The sequence below is a fragment of the Abrus precatorius genome, unplaced genomic scaffold, assembly GCF_003935025.1.
Source record: "Abrus precatorius isolate BTA unplaced genomic scaffold, Abrus_2018 Scaffold10, whole genome shotgun sequence".
Lineage (NCBI taxonomy): Eukaryota > Viridiplantae > Streptophyta > Magnoliopsida > Fabales > Fabaceae > Abrus > Abrus precatorius.
The window spans coordinates 14,093,934-14,110,118 of NW_020874292.1; positions in this window are offsets into that span (position 1 = coordinate 14,093,934).

The following is a 16,185-nucleotide window of genomic DNA, read 5'->3' on the forward strand; positions in this document are numbered from 1 at the left end:
TGTATTATAATACATGTATTGTAATACATGAATTTGTATAAAAAGGATGTGGAAATGAAATGAGGAATATTGAGAAAGAGAAAAAGAATAAGTATAGATAGTCATAGAAATATATTAGGATGTAAAAGACGGGGACAATTGTAAAGATATGGGAGAAATGAAGGTGGTGGATGCTTTTCCATGATTGTGCAAAAAATAATGAAAATAGAGAGAAAAGACGCCACAGGCCTCACACTTATTTCTTGACTAAACTCTTACTTTGTGTAACACCCTCCTCATTTTGTTATTTATTATTATTCCAATTTATGTTAGTTGTTTGTGCATATTATTTGAAATTAGGAGTTTTTAATTGGTATGAACTGCAGGATATCTCGCTGTAGAAAGACAAGTCACCTAGAATCAAGCTCTCCAGAGCCCTCTCGCTGTAGCGAGAGAGTCTCGCTGTAACGAGAAGTGGATAAGGATAACTCAATAGTATTCTCGCAGTAGCTAGAATTTCTTGCTGTATCAAGTATCCCTCGCTGTTGCTAGAATGATAGACAACAAATGAAGAAAACTTTTTAGTTTTTCGCTGTAACAAGAGTTTGTCGTTGTAGCGAGAAAGTCGCGAGTTCGAGAGATATTTAAAGAATTTTCATCCTAAAAACTTCATTTTCAACAAAATCATCCTTCCCTATCCATTCTCTTCGTTCTTTCCCTCTCTCTTCTCAGAGAAAACCTCTAATAACTCTGGATCTTTCTCGGATTTGAGCTCAAACGTCCATTCCACTCGAATCAAAGTAAGTTTTCGGAGCTCATTCCTTAAATATCGTACCTATTTCTATTTTCTCTCTTTCATAATAGTAATCTACTTTGTGATGTTAGGAAGAACTCTAGTTCTTGGGTAATATTTTTGGTCGAGATGTGGAGTTTTTCTCTAGAGCACACGAAGAACTTAGTTCTTGAGATCCATTTCTGAGTAAGGGGAGTTACTCCTGAACCCTAAGTTCTACCTAAATATATTTTTTAATCTTGAGACAAGAGGGTTATCTTATTTTAAAAAGTAAATCCATAAAGTTTCCTTGAAACTGTATAAGTTTGAAATGGATTTTTGGTATAAAAGAGGTTTTTGATCCGTTTAAAATCACTTGAGACGTAGTTTATCATAAATAGTCACGAGTAAGAATGAGTTAAACAATTTTAGGGATAAGTTACTACTTTTTTTATAATATATGTGTTGATTGGTAAAAAAGTGAAATATGCTGAACTTTAGGCTAGAAGATTCTATTTAGACTGAGAAAATGTGATCTCCTACAGTATATTCTATATGGCACGATTTGGGCTGAGTCCGAGGGTGTCTACCCTCAGCATAATTTATGGAATTATGTGATAATATGTGTGAATATGTGCTAAAATGACAACATATGATGAATGTATTGGACTTGTGATGATATGTGTGTGCCTTGTGATTATATGCGTAATTGAGAATGTTTGAGAAAGTATAAATTGATTATGTGAGGAACAAAAAATTGTGAAATTGAAATTTATGAATGAGATTAAGTATGTGAATTGGAGATTTTATATGCTATCAAAAGAAATGGGAATTATGTGATATGAAAAGGTGATGAATATGTGTGGAGAAAAGAATAAGGGATATTAGTACTTATGTCATAATATACACTGATTGGTGCGATTATGATATATGCATTGTAATACACCGATGAGTAAAATTATAACACATATGTTATAATACATCGATTAGTGTGTTTGCAACATATGTATTATAATATTATAACTCGATGTGCCACTATTAAGATACTGTATGGATAGTTTGGATAGTTTAGGAACACACTGGGGGTATAAGGTCTGGAGTTGATTGTGGAAATATAGGGGAAATGAGAGTGGTAAATGTGGTTCACTGATGTGTACACGATGTAAAAGTGAGATGCATTTATAGGCCTCATACTCTCCTAACTATACCTTTATCTGGAAGGCTGTGAACGCGCACGTTGTATTCGTGTGTGGTTTAGCTTATCAGCGACTACCCATGCTATGTAAGTCTTTCGTAACTAAAGAGAGTGTGTTGGCAACGATTTAAGGGCCCAAGAGTATCTAGAGTACCATTAATTGCTGAGATGTTCAGACTTGAGATGAATAAAATGGCACGAAGATATGAATTGGATAATGATAATTGGTTAAATATGGAGTAGTATTCATGGATAACTTTCGTTTGATTAAATTGTTTGATTAAGTAAAGTGACGTGAGTTCAGACATTGAATTTGAATGGGTTAATTAAATAAGAAATGGAATACGTATGAGTAAATAAAATGATTAAAGATGTATATAAATAATTTTGTCTGGTTAAATTTGTTAAGTGTGGAACATTGTTACTCTATTACATATTGTATTAGAAAATATTTCTGTATTATTATTTATCATTCTATAAAATAAGAATTTTAGTGGGGCAAGGGATGCTCACTTTTTTAGGTAATGAAGCGATAAAAAGGGGATTGATTTGTTCTAAAATCATACTCGCAAACGATGGTAGAAAAAAGGCTGCTCTTTTAGGATTGACTATTTTGAGGAAGTAATTACATTGATTAAGTTTCTAATAAGAGCTTGAAGTATTTTAACAAATCTATTATAAATGACGATCCAAAGCACATGTCTAATATTTAGTAATTAATTATCCATATAGAAATTTTAGCTTTTTTGAAATTGTAATTTGATAATCTCAAAATTAGAATTTATATCATTTGATAAATTTTATTGTAATCATCGATTTGAAGTGTTGTAATATTAATATTTAATTATTTTGAGTTTATTTTGCATTCAAATTTTGGATGAAAATATTAATTATTGATCTACTGATGAATTGAAAACTTCAAAAACTATTTCATTTTCAAGCTTTTAATACTTTTGAACTTTTATAGATATAATGACAAGATTACAAGTTTTATAAAAATTTTGTTTCTAATTATGTTTTATTATTTGTATTAGAATTTCAAAATAAGGATATTACATGATTTATGAATTTTGAGCTTTGTAAAATGTATCTGAAATGCATTCACATGTTGCAGTACGCTATATAATTAACTTTTCATCCTCAATTGTTACATCATTTTTTATTATTTTTGTTTTATTTTGCATGTACCATTGTGAATAACTCTAAAGCAATTGATTTCATGGTACCCTGAGACTCAATAGCACCATATCCATATTATTTTATCATCTTGGTCCACATAAAAAATATATATTATAAACAAAACAATTTCCATCTTTAGTGTTTTATTCTCATTATTTATGTCTCCCTTGTACTTGGTCTCCATTTTTTTAAATTTTTTCTAACAAGCAAATATTACCATTAGAAGATTATAGTTACAGATCCTTACTTCATCTTGTTATATATATTTTCCATTCTTTATAATGTAGTCGTTGGCTATATTGTTCCATATTTCTAATAAGATGATATTATTAAAATTTTAATATTGAAGTTTTGATTTTGTATCTTCATTTGTTATTTTCCTTTAATTATTGTTGTATCATTAAATGTTAATTTTATTTTTATTAATAAATGTATTATAACTCTTTCAAGTTTGTGGTTTTGTTTTATTGTAATAGTGTAAGGGTTTACAAGTACTTACATTACTTTAAGCCTCATAAAATGATAATTGTTTATATGTAATTAATTAAAAATTAAAACATATACATATTTATACATCTAATTAGGAATTAAAGATCAAAGTTATCTTTAAATACTAAAATAGAATTCTATGACAATAATTTATAACTCAAAAAATTAGTAACTCTACCTTTTTGCGTTATAAATTATCAAAGCCTATGTATACTAATGTTACCTTAGGCATAATGCATTCAAGATCAAACCCTACTCCTAAAATAAATAAATTGTATAATATAATTCTTTGTTTCTAAAATCTGAATCAAGATTCATTTCCACTTAATTACATAATTTGCTAATCAATTAAATTATAATTAATTCTATTATTGGTAAATTATCTATTAATTAAATTGATTTACTAAACTAACGTAATGCTCTATAATGCTATCGTATAGCGTCTTTACTTTTATGTGTTATAAATCGTCGAGACCAATATATACCTACGTTACCGTCGACTTCATTTGTGCAGCTAGGGTTTTTTTCTCTAAGAACCTTTCTTTCGCGAGGAGTGTGAAAGTCTTTAGGGGTTCTCTTTAATCTTAGCTTCCTCTTGTTTCCTTTGCGCTGTCATGTTACTGGTGGCCTTCTAGTGACCTTGGTAGGGGTTCTCCATCGAGTTGCGTGGTTTTGTAGTGGATACCAGAATGGAGCGGGTAGCAGTGGAGAAGCAATCCACCAAGGAGATAGATTTGCTCAATAGAAGCACGAAGAAGGTAAAAGTAAAGACAAACTCTTCAATAGAGGTTATTCAGTCGCACATGCAAAAAGACCTTCTTATAGTTGACCACGCCATCCAAGTGCCTTCTGACCTTATCCATTTATCTCCCTATCTTATAAAGACACAGTTTTAAGGATTAAAAACTTTGATCTTGTTTTGCGAGATAATGAAATTGTGAAATTAGTATTGGAAGATTTAAATATAGTTTCTGAATCTGAGGAGAATGAAATAATAAATGATGAAAATGTAGCTCAGTGCCCCAATTAAAGATTGCCTTAGAAGATTATGAATTATGGTGCTCTCTATGATCTTTAACCCTGATTTTAAACTTTTAGGTAAAGCAATTTGCTTTAATTACCTTATTCAAAACTTAGGGAATATTTGGGGTAAAAATGATTATTTTATGGTGAAATTTGATAGTGTAGAATATTATAAGCATGCACTGTTTGAGGGTCCATGGTTGATTCTTGATCATTATCTGTTAGTTCAACGTTGGAGACCTTATTTAGACCTAAAGACCATAATCTGAGGAAAATTGTTGCATGTATTAGAATTCCTAATCTATCCTTAGAGCTCTATAATGATAAATTTTTATGGCAGGTAGGGACTTGTTTGGGAACCATGTTGAAGGTTGATCCTTACACTGCTTTGGTTTCTTAGGGTAGGTTTGCTAAGATTTGTGTTGAACTTGATTTGATAAAGAAATTAATACCTTCTTTTAAGGTCCTGGGGCAAGAGTTCAGAGTCCAGTATGAGGGCTTACATCTCATTTGTTTCAATTGTGGGAGGTATGGACACCGACACGAATCCTATCTTACAAACTTAAATCCAACTACTGAGAATAGTGATTCTGATTTAGATCCCTTAGTTGATCAGAGTAATCAATCTACCCCTCAAGAAAGGGTAAAAAAGGACCCCTGAAGGTAACCTAGCCAATGAGTAGGAAAAATACGGATCTTGGATGCTTGTTAAAAGACCTATAAGGAAAAGAGTGGCCAACCTAGGAACATGGGAAGTACTAATCCTAATGCTTGAGGGAAGGGTAATTCTTTAGGATCTAGATTTGATATCTTAGACAATACGGTACTCAAACCAGGATCAAGAACCAACTTCTGGCCTTCCAAAATCTATTAACACATTTAGGAAGTCTGATCATCAAGATCAAAGTCAACCAATTACAGCTGGTCCCAAATATTCAAGGAAACCCCTTTATGAGAATGATTTGAATAACTAGGGTAAAAAACTTCTAAAGGGTAAAGCTAAATCTAATCATAACATAGGAGATCATGGGACAGGGGTTCATATTCCTTCTGATATTGGTAATTATCCCTCCTCTAAAACGAATGTCTTAGATAGAACTCGCTTAAGCGAGGATTCGCAGGAAAACAAGGTGCTCTCTAGACCCGTCCTTGCTTAGGCGAGAATACCTCTCGCTCAAGCGAGGAAGAGCTCGCTTCAGCGAGGATGTGCTCACTCAAGCGAGATCGCGCTCGCTCAAGTAAGAACGGGTAGGTTTGAAGTGTATTTAAGGACTTCTGCATTGAGAAATTTCATTTCTCACCAAAACCACTTCTTATTCTCTACTTTTTGTTCTCTACTCTAAGTTGGATCTAAGCTCAAACATTTGTCCTTCTCGAATCTAAGTAAATTTTTGGAGTTCAACCTTCCAATCTAATTCCTATTTCTCTACTCTTTCCCCTTCTAATAGTAATATATTATGTGATGTTAGAAAGAACTCTAGTTCTTGGAAGGTGTTACCAGTTGAGACGTAGAGTTTCTCCCTAGAGTCCACGAAGAATCTAGTTTTTAGGCTCATTTCCAGGTAAGGGAAGTATTCTCGAACCTTAGTTTTATTTTTATATATAATGACCCAATGGGAATCCAAGTAACCTATTTTAGTAATAATCTATGAAATTTTTTTTGAAACCATATGGTAAAAGTGGATTTTTAGTATAAAGAAAGGTTTGGGTTTATTTGAAATCACTAGAATCAAATATTTAGCAAAAGTCATGGGCTAGAATAACATTGATAAGTTTTACAACTAAGTTACTCAAGATGTATATGACTTGAGTGATAAATGGTAAAGAATACTGAACTTTAGGTTAGAAGACTCTATTAAGACTGAGGAAATATGATCTCTGGTAGATTATATATAGATTATATATATATATATAGATGAAACTGTATGATTTGAGCTGAGTCCTAGGGTATCTGACCCCTGGTATATTGGGTACTTATGTGTTACTGCCTTAAAAATGTTTGTTGAAGTGATAGAACATGATGATTGTGATGAATTATATAATAATGTATTATTATTTGATGTTATGTATTGAAATAATAGAATGTGATGATTGTATGAATTTGATGAAGTTTAGTCGATACTGGGAAGAATAAAGGTATTAGTATGTGAATCAGAAGTAGTTGGGATATGCGAATTATTGAATATGTTTTGAATTATAGAATGGTGAGAAAAGGGATGAAAAATATAATTGTGAATAGGGATGCATGAGTATGACTTTTGGGAAAACTGTGATATGAAAAGTGATGAATATGTGTGGAGAAAAGAAATAGGAATACTAGTACGTGTGTTACAAATACACTGATTAATGCGATTATGATATATGTGTTGTAATATATCGACGGATGAGATTATAACACATAAGTTGTAGTACATCAATTAATGTGGTTGCAACATATGTATTAGAACAGTATAAAGTGATGTGCCATGGTTAAGATATGGTATAAATAGTTCAGGGATACACTAGGTATAGGGTCTGGAGTTGATTGTGGAAATTTGGGAGAAATAAGAGTGGTAAATACAGTTCATTGATGTGTACACGATGTAAAAGTGGGAAGCATTTACAGGTCTCACGCTCATTTCTTGACCAAACTCCTAACTATACTTTTGCTTAGAAGGCTGTGAATGCACACGTTGTATCTGTGTGTGGTTTAGCTTACCATCGACTATCTATATTGCGTAAGTCCTTCGTAACTAAGAAGAGTATGTTGGTAGTGATTTAGGGCCCAAAAGTACCTAGAGTACCGTTAAATTGATGGAATATTGGGATTTGAAATGGATATAGTGGCACGAAGTTGTGGATTGAATAATGGTATTTCGTTAAGTGTAGTGTGATGTGCTTTCTTGTTTTATTATTGTATGTTTAATTGAGAAGTTAAGTTTTGAATGAAATTGATGTGAATGGATTATCTTTAAATAACAAAATAAATTAGATTACATGTGTGAACTAGAAGTAGGAATTCATGTACTTTAGATATAAGTGATAAATCAATTGGTTAGAAATGGAATGTTCCTAATTTATTATATGAGGTTTTGAAAATACTTTTTGCATTGATTTTATTATTTTATAAATCAAGATTTAGTGGGTAAGGGATGCTCACCCTTACAACTACTTTTTAAGTAAAGAAGGTCGATCCGTTCTAGGGTTATACTCGCAAGGAATGGTAGAAAGAGAACTTCTCTACAAAAATTTAGTTTATTTGGGAGGACTGTAATAATATTATTGACTAAGTTTCTATTCAAAGTTATTTACCCTATGTAATTATATTGATGAAAGTATTTAATTTGGAGCTAAAGCACTTTGATAAATTTACTGTGAAGGATGATAAAAAAATATATATGTATAATATTTAGCAACTGATTGTTAATATAACATTTCAGCTTTTGACTTAAACGTGTATGCATTGAAGTTCTAAAATCTTACCCTATTTTAGTAATTCAAAACTTACATGTACAAATATTTCTTATATACTTATTGATCTTTTACTTATTTTACTCAAATAATTGATGATCTTTTTATAATTATATAGAAGAATTAATTTAAATAAATATGGGGTGTTACACCTTTAAAATACCAATAAGATCAAAGTTTCAATTTTAGCTCAATTAAACTTAACTTTTTTGTTCACCTAAAAATTAGCAATCTTGGTCAGTTTTATTGGGTTCTTTCTTTTATTTATGTTAGCCCCCAAAAGGGTCTAAGATCTGTTTGTTGGGAGGAATTGGTCAACTTTAGTCCCTTTATAAACTTCCTTGGTGTCTTGCAGGAGATTTTAATTCTTTCCTTTATGATTCTGAAAAGATTGGAGGTAGGCCTGCCAACATGAATCTTATTAGGAAATTTTCTAATTGTTTACAAATCCTGTGGGGTCCATGATTTAGGATTCAAGGGAAACCTTTTACCTAGAGTAAGGGTAGTTTGAAAGAAAGATTGGACAAAGTAGTTGCTAATGACGCCCGGTAGTGTTCTTTCCCTAATAGTTCTGTTATACACATACCTATTCCTACTTCTGACCATGCTGGTCTGTGGCATAGAATTAGAAATAAGGATAATGATTATAAACATAATAAAACTTTTAAATTCATGGCTCCTTGGCTTTATCATAAGGACTTTCCTAATCAAGTTAGAAACTCTTGGATCTCTTCTCATTCCTAGATTGATAATGTATCTAGATTTAAGCTTAACATTTCTTATTGGAATAGGGGCATTTTTGGCAATATTTTTAACAAGAAAAAGCATATTATTAATAGGATTCATGGTATTTATAGTAAGCTGGCCTCTAGTGATAACCCTTTCCTAACAAAGTTAATGAGTTCCCTCTGGAAGGATTATCAGGCTATCTTAGATCAGGAAGAGTTTTTTTTTTTGTTTCATCACTATAAGTCTAGCTGATTAAATTTGGGAGATAGGAATACAAAGTTCTTTCATAGAGCTACTGTCTCAAGAAGATATAAAAACTTAATTGAAGCTTTAAAGAATGACCATGATGAATAGGAATATGATCCTGCTAAAATTAGTGATGAGTCATTGACTCATAGAAAATTAAAAAACTGATGGCTCATTTCATTGAATTGAATCTATAAGTTGGTGCAATTAATTGGAATATTCAATGGAATGTGTGATTGTTGAAAATTTTATTAATTATTCAAATATTGATGGTTGGCATTTGAATTTTGAAGGGATTAGAAGAAAATTGGCAATTGGAATTGAAGAGAATAATTGAATTACTACATGACACATACATGAACTTTCGATTGTGGGGACATTATGCTAACAAAGCATATAAAAGCAAAATTTTATGAAAAAGACAACATCTTTGATTACACTTTAGAGATGTAGAATTTTAGATTTTCGTACAGTTTTACGTAAGAATATTAGTTAGGGTATTTTCTTTTTCTTTTCTGCAATATATTTCATTTTCTTCTTCTTTATTTCTATTATGTCTTGCTAATTTTCTTGGGGTTGAGTAAGGATGAACTTATTCTTTTACCCATTGCAATGAACTAAGCACCAAATGTAACTCAAAAGATAAGCTTTAATCTAACACTTTTGATTATGAACTTATTGCCTCCTGTATTCGGGGTTGATGAAAAGAAGTTTGTGATTGGGAAGTTGTGAACTTTCTTGGACTAGGATCAAAATGCTTGTTATAAATTATGTAGGAATAGAAGTTTATAATGATGTGATCATTTAGTTTTAATCTTAATGTTGAACATTTTTAGGTTTATCTAAAGGGATCTTAGGAAGCTAAATTTGTTTTAGAACCAATTAACCAAGGAATTGAGATTAGATATTTTAGAAAACCTAATCGTTAGATTGAGTTATATTTTGGGTTATATACATTTTTTATGCAAGGGAAAAGGATAAGGAATTCTGAACTCAACTCATTTCTTAATTAATTTACAACTCAGTTTCATTATCTTATTTAGTTATATTCTGCAGTTTAGTTTTATTTATAATCAGTCCCTTCCATTTGAACTTTTAATTCCATAGTTAATTAAATTTTCCAGCACTTATGCTTTTACATTCTGCAATTTTTTCGTTTACAATTCCACTCTATTTTCGACCCAACTAGTAATATTCTTGTGGTTTGGTACTTGACATTAATCCCTGTGGACGATAAATCTATTTTGTTACTACAACGATTTGGTACACTTGCCAAAAAGTTATCAATTAGAAGTATTGCTCTTAGTTATTGTAAGAATATTTATTTTGATCCTCTCCCTGATGTTTTTAACCTTCAGACTGGTATATCCTTCCCTTCCCCTCTTACTATAGAAAAAGTCAACATATCTTTGTTTAGCAAAGACAATTTTAAATCTCCTAGCCCTAATGGTCTTCGTGCCCTTTTCTTTAAATCTCAATGGAGTTTTCTAGGCCCCTTTATCCTTAACTTTATCTTAGATGTGTTCCATAATCCTACTAAAATTGCTGAAGTAAATGAAACTTGTATAACCCTTATTCCTAAATCTGAAAATTCTAAATATATTAAAAATTTTAGGCCTATATCTTTGTGCAATGTTAGCTATAAAATTATAACTAAGCTAATTGCCAACAGACTTAGATAATATCTACCTCTCTTAATTTCTCCTCATCAAACTAGCTTTATTCTTGATTGCAAGGCATAGATAATTCTTTAATTCTGCAAGAATTGGTTCATTCTTTTCATTCTCTAAAATATAATACTGGGTATATGGTTATTAAACTAGACTTGGAGAAAGCCTATGCTAACATTAGATGGAGATTTATAATTGATACTCTTAATCTTGCCGGTATAAGCTCTGATATTGTACAGTTGATCTATCATAGTATTTCTTCTTCCGCATTATGCTTAAATATAAATAATGTGTTATCTCAGCCATTTTATCCCTCTACATGTATTCGTCAAGGGGACCCTTAATCCCTTTATCTGTTTGTTTTATGTATTGAGAGATAAGCCCACTTAATTAGGGACAAAACAGTTGTTGAAGAGTGGGCCTTTTTTCCTTATTTTCTTTATCCCATTTATTTTTGGCAGATGACATTGTTTTAGTTGTTATAAGTTCTGACCCGCACGAAAGGCGTAACGATCTGGGCACTGTCTCGGAGAGAGGCTAGATAATATTCAACAAGTTGCTCTTATCAATTATGTCTTAGATCATTTTTGTTTTGCCTAGGGTTTAAAAGTCAATGTTAACAAATCATCCTTGTTTTTCTCAAAGAATACAAATTCTACTTTAATTCAAACTATCAGTAAGAATTTGGGTATCCATCCTTCTAACCAGTTTGGTAAGTAACTAGGCATTCCTATTAGTCATTGCAAACCTAGTAGGCAGCAATTTTCCTTATAGATAAAATTCAGAAAAAATTGTCTCTCTAGAGAATGAACTCTCTTTCTGTAACTAGGCAAGTGACTTTAGTTCAATCTTGCCTTAGGAGTATTCCCTCATATGTAATGCTATCTATTCTGATTCCTATTTCAGTCTGCAAAGAAATTGAAAAACTATGTAGGTAATTTATTTGGGGTTCACTAGGAGGGAGGAAATGTCATCTTATAGCTTGGAAGGAAATTTGTAAACCTAAACTTGAAGGAGGCCTTGGCTTTAAGAATCTTCATATTTTAAATAACTCTTATATTATGAAATTGTGCTGAAAGATGATTTTCTCACCTACTGATTTGCTCTAGGAAAATTCCCTTGTATTGGGAGTACTCATAAAAGTTCTCATGTTTGGAATAGCATTGTCTCTGTTTAGCCTAATTTTTCTCTTGGCTTAGGTTGGATAATTGGGGATGGTATGACTGTTAGTTCTGGAAAGATGATTGGTGTCTTCCAATTTTCTAGTTTATCTATTGTTGGCTTACTTCCTGTTTCTAACTTTGATCTTGATTTTCATGTTGCTATTTTTTTTAATAACAAGGGCTGGGACTAGGACAAACTAAATCTTGTGCTTCCCCCTAATTTTGTCAGTTATGTCCCAAATTATTCCCCCTGCTCAGTCTAGGGCCTCGATTCTGTGTTCTAGAAATTAATAGCTAGTGAGATTTCTTCTATAAAATCTGCTTACCATCAGTGTGTTAAGGCTAATCAAAGCCCTAGGCATAACCACGATATTTTTAAATATGTTTGGAAATGGCAAGGGCTCCCCAAAATTATGCTTTTCCTCTGGAAGTTAGTCCATGGTAAGTTTACTAATGAGAAAAGGTATTGTAGGCATATGACTGATTCTTCCTTATGTTGTAGGAGTAGAAAAGCTTCCGAAACTATTATTCATGAGCTCAAAGACTGCTTTTATGCTAAGCAAGTTTGGGAGCATTTCATTTTTACTCACCAATGGTCCAATTTTATAATTTGGAGACTACGGACTGGTTACTTCTAAATTTGACTAAAATTAGGATTAGCAAGTTTTCTGATTGGCCTAGTCTATTTGGTACAATTATTTGGCATTTATGGAAAGATAGAAATTCATTTATTTTACAATCTCTTTCTTCTCCTAATCAGATTGTAATGCCTCAAATTTTGTAATATAGTTTAATTATTACTACATGTATATGCTGGAATCAGACTGAAATTTGGCTAAGTGTTATGGTGCAAGGTGTTCTCGCTACAACGAAAGATGTCTCGCTGTAGTGAGAGGGCCCTGGGAGGAAGGCGTGAAACTGTCACCTTGTCGCTGTAGCGACCAAGCAATAGTTTGGGATGCATTTCTAGGTACAGTTTCGTTGTAACGAGATTCTGCAGAAACTAGGGTGCTATTTTCTCTTATATTTTCGCTATACCGAGAGAGGGTGTCGCGACCAGAAGATGATTTAAAGGGGTTAGGGTTTGGGGAAGGGTTATTTGTCACTTTCCCTTCGAGATTTCTTCAATTCTCTCACTCTCAAACCTCATTTCACCAATTAAATTTCCTCCAAGCCGCTTGGGAGCAAGATTAAAGGTTGAATTTGTGTAGGGAATGCTTGGAGGTGAGTTTTAATGGTTAGGGTTTCAGTTTCTTATCCCTATCCTCTGATTTCTCGATTTTCTTGGGTTTTCATGAGGTTCTTCCATGTATTTAAGTCAAGTTCGTGTGGGGGAGTGCTTACCTTGTTGAATTGGTCTGTGGGTCTCTATTTGAGGTAAGAAGAGACTCTACCCTATCTCATTTTGCTTTAAAACCCGTTTATTTACTATGTTTTGTAATGTGATTGAGATAGGATGTGTGAACTGATGTATTGAGATAAATAATGTGTGGTGGGTATGATTGTGATGATTTGAGAGTTGATTTTTGAGTGAATTTTTATGGAGAATTGATGATTGAATATGGATATTGTGTGAAATTGGAATGTGTGTGAATAGGGCGTGTAAATGTTGTTGTAATAATGCTATGAATGGTGCAGTGATACACTAGAGGTGTGGAAGATGAGGACAGTAGAAATACCTTGGGGAAGAGAGAGTGGTGGTGACACCAACAGTGAGCGTGGGTGCACCACAGACCACACACTCTCTTCCTGACTAGACCTTTGACCATTACTTTTGCTGAGCAACTTGTGACTGCCCATGTGATATCTGTGAGGCAGGGGTAACCGACGACTATTCATGGTGTGAAACTGTGATCACAGTGAACGTGGCTAGGTGCAGTAAGCACACGTGCGTGAAATGTTGGTGGAGTGAGTGCACCGGTTGTGCTTTGAATTGGAACATATGATGAATGATGATTGTGGTTGAAATTGAGATGCTTGTATTGTGAATGCGTGATTTAAAATATGTTAGTAAATGTGTAGTATTTGAGATGAGTCTCTATGTTTATGTGTGTTGGATAGTGTAGAGTACTCACCCTTACATTTATTTTTCAGGTAACCAAGACAATCAACACTGGACTCAATGAAGGAATGATGAACTGCTATAGGACTTAGATTGTATTTTTGAAATTATAATGTAATTGAATTAGTCCTGTAGCAGTCTTTGATATAAATATATAATCATTTATTGTTTTGAACAGTTTTATAAAACTCTATGATGAGATCTTTCTATTTAAATAAAAATTTTATTACTTCTATTTATCGAAATTATTATTTGGTAATTAAATTAAAGTGTTACACAGATCATTTATAATATTGTGTGATTTTGATTTTTGGTTGAATTGTCATAGGGGAGTTATCAAGCCTCTACCTAGAGTTGCTAAGGACCAAGTGCGTGTTAAATGGATTCCTCCCCTTGCTGGCCAGTTGAATCTCAATGTGGATGGGGCTGTTTTCTTACATTCTGATAGCGTTGCTTGTGGAGAGGTAATTCGTGACAGTAGTGGCACATTCATATCTGGTTTCTACAGCAAATTAAATAGATGTATCCCTCTTGTTGCTAAGCTTTGAGAATTATTTTTGGGTCTTCAATTAGGTTCTTTGAAAGATATTCAATCTATATTGGTGAAGAGTGATTCCAAAGAGGTCTTGTCTCTAATTTTGCATGTTCAACGTCCTGATCACCCTCTAATTGGCTTGATTAATAACATTAGGTGTAACATCCTTATTTTATTCAAAATAATAAGAAAATAATTTATGAATTAAGAAGGAAAATTTTAGTTAAATTCATTTACCAACTGAATATAACAAGTGAAATTATAAAATATTCCATTTATTTTGCTCAAACTTATAAAAACTTAAATAACAAAATAATAAGAATTAAACCAATTTTAAGAGGAAACATTAAAATGACATTAATATACATTGTTCTTATAATGTGCAAAATGTTGACATTTACAAAATATACATCAAAATACATTAGGACTCATTTACAATATTTACAAAATATAACAAGTCCTAATAAGTAGTCTATCAACCAAAAAGACTGATAAAGATACTAGTCGTCCTTATGCCATTCCTCTATTTCTGCAATGTCGTCAGAATCAAGATCCTCATCTGACTCGAGATATTGATTACCTGAATCCTCAATAACCTACGTACCAGTAATTCGCTTAAAAGTCCATCTGAATGGTCTTCTCAGATGGTTGTGGTCGTGATATGTAAACAAGTAAGTCACGACTGCTGGAGTTCTCACGGTACCAGAGAATATATATATACACAGAGGGTATGATGTATTCTACTTACAGAAAAATCAAAAGGGATACTATAATATAGTTCCATCTCTATCATAATGATATTTCTAGGCACATCATCAACATGTACAACAATTCTAAAGTTGTAACGCTTAATTATTGTTGATAATGTATGTGTTTATATGTACATGTAAATGTGAAAGACGTAATTTGCATTTAAATGCGTAATGATAATGTTTGTGGGTATAATATGTATGTGTGTGTGTGTGTGTGTGTGTCTATGTATATATATATATATATATATATATATATAATTGGATTGGTTGATTAGGCTGAAAACAAGCTAAGTATGGATGCTGCTGCAGGGCATTCTCGCAGCAGCTAAAGGATTTTCGTTGTAGCGAGAGGTCTCTCGCTGTAGCAACAAAGTCACAGTTTAGGTTGCATTTCTAGGTGCAGTCTCGCTGTAGCGAGATTATGCAAAAACCAGATTGCAGTTTTGTCTAAGTTTTCATTATAGCAAGGGAAGGAGTCGATGCAGTGAGAATATCTTTCAACAAAGAGGATTTAAAAGGGGTTAGGGTTCGAAAAAGATTATTTCTCACTTTCCCTTCGAAATTTCTTCGATTCTCTTGACCCAAAACCCTATTCTACCGATTAAGTTGCCTCCAAAGCCGTTCAGGAACTTGATTGAAGGTTGAATTCGTGTTGGAAACGCTTGGAGGTGAGTTTTAATGGTTAAGTTTTAATTTTTCATTCCTTTCTCTGTTTTCGTGATTTTCCTAGGTTCCCATGGAATTCTTCCGTGTATTTAGGACGGAATTCGTGTAGGGAGCATTTCCGTGGTTGAATTCAAGTGTGAGTCTTCAATCTATGGTAAGGAAGAACTCTACCCTTTCTCTTTGGGTTTGATTGTCGTTTATTTTGATGAATATTGCAATGTGGTTGAGATAGACGGTAAAAAATATGTATTTGATGGAATTGGATGTATTTGATG